Source organism: Chinchilla lanigera, unplaced genomic scaffold (genome assembly GCF_000276665.1).
Source record: "Chinchilla lanigera isolate Chin_1 unplaced genomic scaffold, ChiLan1.0 scaffold00012, whole genome shotgun sequence".
Lineage (NCBI taxonomy): Eukaryota > Metazoa > Chordata > Mammalia > Rodentia > Chinchillidae > Chinchilla > Chinchilla lanigera.
The window spans coordinates 11,115,488-11,122,010 of record NW_004955413.1 but is presented as its reverse complement, the minus strand read 5'-3'; the positions used below and the strand labels follow the sequence as shown (position 1 = coordinate 11,122,010).

At 35.8% G+C, this 6,523-nt stretch overlaps 1 protein-coding gene across 1 annotated transcript in view; it reads right to left on the bottom strand.

Annotated features, from left to right (window-relative positions):
• Positions 1-4,642, bottom strand: part of Atf7ip (activating transcription factor 7 interacting protein) — a 144,419-nt gene extending 139,777 nt beyond the window's left edge. The window contains exon 1 of the mRNA XM_005378990.2: positions 4,462-4,642. The gene's annotated coding sequence lies outside the window, so the exon portion shown is untranslated. The remainder of the gene's footprint in view (positions 1-4,461) is intronic.
• Positions 4,643-6,523: the final 1,881 nt, after the last annotated feature.

Genomic DNA, 6,523 nt, shown 5'->3' with positions numbered 1-6,523 from the left:
ATATTGCTAAAAATTATATTTTGGCAATAATCTGACTCTTTCTTTAATCACCACCTTTTATTAGCTCTCCCGATATTGAACCCAAGGCTTCAAAAATGTGAGGCAGCACTCTACCAATAAGTAACATCCCCAGCCCAATAACCGATATCCATTTTGAAAAAGATAAAAAGTAGATTTACAATTAAGACATATCACTATTAATTAAGAATAATACCATTTCAGGCCAGGAATACAGCTCAGCAGCGTAAGCGCCTGCCTGGGAAGTGCAAGGTCCTGAGTTTGATTCCCGATACCAAAAAAAAAAAATAGCATTTCAATTAGTGTAGAAAACACTTTAATGGAGAATAAATTTATACTAATTAAGGAATGCCCTTATAAATAAATATTTCAATTTTATACTATCAAGTAAAATGATTTTTTCTTTATTATGAAATCAGGCTCCATCCTAGTCAAAAAAAAAAAAAAAAGATCAGATAATTTCCCCACCAGTGGAATTAGATAATTTTTTAAAAGTCCCCCATAAAAAGACAAGTCTATGTTAAACAAGGATTTTTGTTTCATACTTTGTAAAATACTTTATTTCACAAACCATTTTTCCAACATTTATCTTCACACCAGCATTACCTTCATGTCATGTCCTAAAAACCAAAAAACAAAAATACTGTCCTATATTCTCTCATAATTCACCCTATTAACATATCAGCACCAGGAAAAGAGTAAAATGACATCTTACTGAGAGTCAATAGGTATCACAAATCTTCTGGGTATTCCTAAAAACAGTGCAGTACATTTTGGAGTCTATAGGAAGTGTACCATATTCATGAATACAGAAAAAGAGTATAATAAAAATTTACCACAATTTAGATTTAGTGTAATTTTAAGCAAAACCATGAATTGACCTTTTAAAAAAAATTAACCAACTGAATTTAACATACATCTGCATTTATACTGTATACAGCATTACAAACATATATACTCTATGTGTAGTTCTATTGCAAATAAAACACTGCAATACTACTATAAGGTCCTGGTACAGTAATTGTTAACCTGCTATATATTGCTTTGAGAAGCTAATAAAAGCCATCATTTTCCCCCCCAAAAAATGTGCTTTTGCACACTCCCATAAAATTGCATATATTAGGAGACATGTGAGACTTGTTAAACTTATCAGTATGAACTAGAGGTCAATAAACCCTACGTTAAATCTTGCTAGTGAATGAACCCAATAAGTAAATATGATTAAGACAAAAATAAGAGATGGATCAAAGGCATAAAATTCTGAGAAAATTAGACACTTAGAAAAAATTAATTCTAACCAACCCATCTTCATATACAATATATGAAAATATATTTATATATTCATGTAAATTAATTTTTAAAGTTCATTAAAATTTCCTGAAAAAATATAGTTCTAGAAAAAAGTTGATAAAATAAAGGAGCATTTACTTCACTACACAATACTTTCTGTGTACAAAAGATAGTAAATGAGAAAATATATATATAAAGTATTGGAGGGCCGGGGATATAGCTCAGCGGTACAAGTGCCTGCCTGGCAAACACAGGCTCCCAAGTTCGATTCCCGGAACCAAAAAAAAAAGAAAAGAAGAAAGTATTGGAAAATATTCACTACCAATTCTATTACTCAACAAAAAGTTACTGAGCTACTGTATTTTCAACCACCCAACTGATAGTGATATGAGAAATCAATTTGTAAATTAAAAACCCTTAACAGTAATTTCAAAGATATAGTCTGAGTTATAGATCATGATCAAGTAGAAGAATGTTCACTATAGCATTATTTATAATGGAGAAATAATACATAGCCATTAACATATCTGAAAAGAATATTTGATAATTTGCGATATTTTCACAGCAAAGTATAAAGTAATCATTGAAAATGTTTTAAAAGAATAACAAAATGGAAATATGTTATCTGTTTAGCATGTTTGTATCCCTTGGTTTGATCCCAGTATTGGAAAATATAGGAATTATAGTCCTAATGAAAAACTAAGCAATAAATAAGCATTTATGGATCAATCAACCATGAAAAAGTCACAAAAATACCAGGACAGGGACTATTTACCAAATGTGACTTATTAATATTACCATATTCCTAATGTTCTATCATGAAAAAGTTTTAAAAAATGTAAATAGGTATTGTAGTGTACACTGTAATCTCAGCCCTTAGGAGGCTGAGACAGGACTGAGTTTGAGGCTAGCCTGGACTGCAATGTAAGAGCCATCTCAAAACAAATATACACGTATGTAAACATATGTACTTATTCAAATCATAAATAATACAGTTTCAATGTGTTATGGCTAAATCACTCACACCTGGGTTTTTCTGCAAACTAAATTTTATGTATAAATTACAAGAACTCAGGGCCGGGCATACAGCTCAGTGGCACAGCATCTGCCTGGCAAGCACAAGCTCCTGAGTTCGATTCCCAGTACCAAAAAAATATATATATCAAAAATATTGTAGCATAACCTCAAAAGAAAATTTCAAAATGTGCTTGTTATTGATAAAGTATTAAAGAACAAATGATGTTCAATTATACATAGTTATATTTACCTTCATGACAGCAAAATTCTATCAATATTTATATTATGTATTATACTATTCAAGTGACACTTAAGACCTTGAATACTAACTCAAAACACAATCATCTGTATATTCAAACGAAAACATAAGCTTAAATACATAAAATGAAGTATTTTTTCCTCTTTGGAAGTGAAAAACATACCCTGCTCCAAGATCAAAGTTATCTTCTTTGTGTACATACAAAGAGATATACAAAATATAGCATATTTTCAACTCTAAATTAGCTGAAATAACATGACAATTCTGAGGATAAGAGTTTTTCTAAACTACCTCAGAAGCATAAAGGGGTCAAAATTGCACAACCACGTTCACTTTATATGGAAGACAACAGAAGTCTAGAAATTATGTCAGGACAAAGTAAGATTCTCTTAAGAAAAAAGAAGAATCTTTCCTCTCACTACATTCCATCTCATTATGTGACATCATTTAAAAATGCACCAAAAGTACTCCTTTCAATTACATCTATTTAATACTAATGGTATTTGTTTTATAGACAATAAAGATAACCCAAACAAAGCAAAATTACACAGCAACTTAACAACAGACTGAATGAAACTTTAGTTATATAACCAACCAATTGTTGTACATATGAACCACAGATGAAGTTTGTAAAGGCTTTTTACAAGTTTCTAGCCTACTAAGATACAATTTGCACAATGGAAGAATCATATCAAATCTTACATAACTTCCCCCAGGTGTGTTACGTAAGATTTAAATATAGTGACATTACTATTTTAAGTAAAATAGTGAGTACCATAATTACCTTAAACTAAAACGAGGAGCATACTTACAATTTTTTTAAAAATCAAACAACTGTGTATCACACACAAAGTACAGGGTCTGCATTTTTAAAAATCAACAGGATTTTTTAATTGATAGTGTATTGATTCATAAAGGCCTTAGTGTAAATAGGAATTCTTTGGAAAAAAATAACATACCAAGTAAGTATTATAACTTACATTACCATTGCAAAACAAAATGGTAACAAAATAGGCTGATTATGTTTTTGAAATAACGATAATTATCTAAAGCAATAATGGACAAGCAATTAAAGAAGTGAAAACAAAAATTCAAATACTCAGCATACAAACATTAAAATTATAACTAAGTCGACTAAAGATAAAATATTTTTTAAAAGACAATACTCAAGAAAATTTAGAATTCACTTTAAACTACCTTATGTATTTTTTCACTATCCCCTAATATTTCCAAAACTAAAATTGTTTCTATACTTTAAATATTCCACATATCTAATATTCCACACGTCAAAACTGGTAAAAATAGGGTTAAAATTGCACTTGCAAACATGCAACTCAAATAAATGCACTTCCCGTGAAAACACCACTAGGTGCTGATCTTTACCTCCCTAAATATAAACTTGAACTTAGCTGTACTCCAAAAGTGAAATCCTAACCGAGAACCACAAGTGGCAATTTTTACAGAAAATTAAGTGTTCAACTTCTCAGACAATCACAGAAAGAGAGTTTAAGGTCGGTATATGAGTACAAGATAAGAGAAAAGTTTTCCTTTGAAAAATGTGAGAATTAGAAGGTAACAAAACGAAACTTCTCAAGTCTGAGGAAAATTAAATCTAGAACCCAAATGGCGTCCAAGAACATTAGATCTTGAAAATGAATATTGCGCTTGCGCAGCCGCCGCCCCGCCAGCTGCACAACTGCAACTAGAGCCCGACCCCGCAAGATCACGTGCTCCCATGCAGCGCCCGCCCGCAGATCCGCAACCGCGCAGGCGCAGACACAACTCCCGCAGCCGCCATAATGCGGTCTTGACTCTTCAGAAATACAATAGTAATTTCACAAAATGTGGTTAGAATAGTTCCTGGGATTCACATATACCTTTTGGGGCGGGAGAGGATGCAGGGGAACCAAGTTCCTTCCTACAGGCCGTCGCGCAGCCGTCCCCAACGCCGCCGCCTCAGTCTGGCGCGCTTCAGTCGCTGTGCCGCCGCTGCCACTGCCGCCGCCTCCGCAGATTCAAAAACAAACCCGCTTCTCCCTTGCACGCGTGAGGCCGTTATGCAAATTATGTAGGCGGAGCTCCGTGGGCGTAATATATGTCACGCCCACTGCGCTGTCAGCCAATGACCGCACAGACTGTCAATTCCTCATGCAAATCTCCTGGTCCTTTATTTGAATGAGGCCCTTTGGCCCCGCCCCCTGCCGTAGAAAAGAGAACGCCGTGTGAGGCGGTGGCGCTGCGCGGTGTGGTTGCATTCTGAGGTGTTTGTTGAGGGGCGCCTCCTCAGTGCGTAGCACTTTGTGAGCGCCCTCTATGAGGCTTGGGAAAAGAGGGAAATACGTACGAGTTAAGAGCAAAGACTTTTTTAAAAGGCTGAAATATGCTGACTTACCTTCTTTAAATTCACAAAATATATTTTGACTACATTAATAATGACGGAAAGGAAGAAACATCTTTTTTTAGTGTTTTGCCACAGAAGTACTTTAAGACATGCGCATACTTGTGTCCATGTGCTTGCTTCGGCAGCACATATACAGAAGTTGTATCCAATCCCTTCCATTCACGGAGTTGTGAGGCCACTCTTTAGTGAAGTCCATGTCACTGCACTGTTGGTTGGGAGAACCTAGACTGAAGTCCAAGTAGTACGTTTACTTGCCTGTTCCTTGGAATAACTGTGTTACTCAATTTTCTCATCTCTGGGGCTGGGGATTTAGCTCAATGGCACAGCGCCTGCCTGACAAGCTCGAGGTCGTGAGTTCGATTCCCAGTACCAGAAAAAAAAAAAAAATCAGTTTTCTCATCTCCACAATGGTGTTAATAACCATAGTTAAGTCACTTGAAAGGGGTAAAGGAGAGAATAAATGCAAATGTGTTTTGGAAAGCAAAAAGGGATGAAAAATTATTAGGTCCTAAGATTTAATCCTTTAGTGTAATTTCTCTCAAATTTGTTTGTTTTGAGACAAGGTCTCACTATGTAGTTGAGGCTGGCCTTGAACTCACTATGTACCCCAGGCTGGTCTCAATCTGGCACAATCCTCCTGCCTCAGCCACCCAAGTGCTGGTATTATAAAATAAGGGGTAGAGGGGGTGGCTGGGGTATTACAGGTGTGGACCAACACACTGGGTTCCATTTTTTTGTTTGCTTTAAAGAAATCACAGTGTTTCAAAACTATGCTAGGTGCCTGCGCTCAAGAAATATATATTAGTGCCCAGCATGGTGGCTCACACCTGTAATCCAAGCACTTGGGAGGCTGGGGTCTGAGGATCACCGTAAGTTATAGGCCAGCCTAGGCCACAGGATGAGTTCAAGGCTGATCTGAACTACATGGTAAGACCCTGTCTCAAAAAAAAAAAAGAAGAAGAAGAAGAATATGATCTTAGCCAGGAGTGGTATCATGTCCCTGTTATCCCAGCTACTTGAGAAACTGAGGCAGGAGGATCATGAGTTCAAGGGCAACATAGAAAAACTCTCTCACAAAAAACAGTAATAATAATAATAGTAATAATAATAAATGCACATACTCTTGGTGAAATAAACAAAAGTAAACAAAGTATTTGTAAGAAGTTTATTAAGAGCTAGGCATGGTAGCACACGCTTGTAATCTCAGCACTCAGAAGGCTGAGGCAGGAGGATCACTGCGAGTTCGAGGCCAGCCTGAGCTACAAAGTGAGTTCAAGACCAGCCTGAACTGCATGGTATGACCTTGTTTCAAAAAAAAAAAAAAAAAGTTAGTTAATGTGCAGGGGATATAGCTCAGCAGCACAGCACCCTCCTAGCAAGCACAAAGTCCTGAGTTCAATTCCTGGTGCACAAGGTCCTAAGTTCAATTCTTGTTACCAAAAAAATAAAAGTTGGTTAATATGTCCATTTATAATTTAGGCTTGCCAACTTAACTTCAAATAAAATAATAGTGCCCAATCCAGACTTGGAGTCATCTC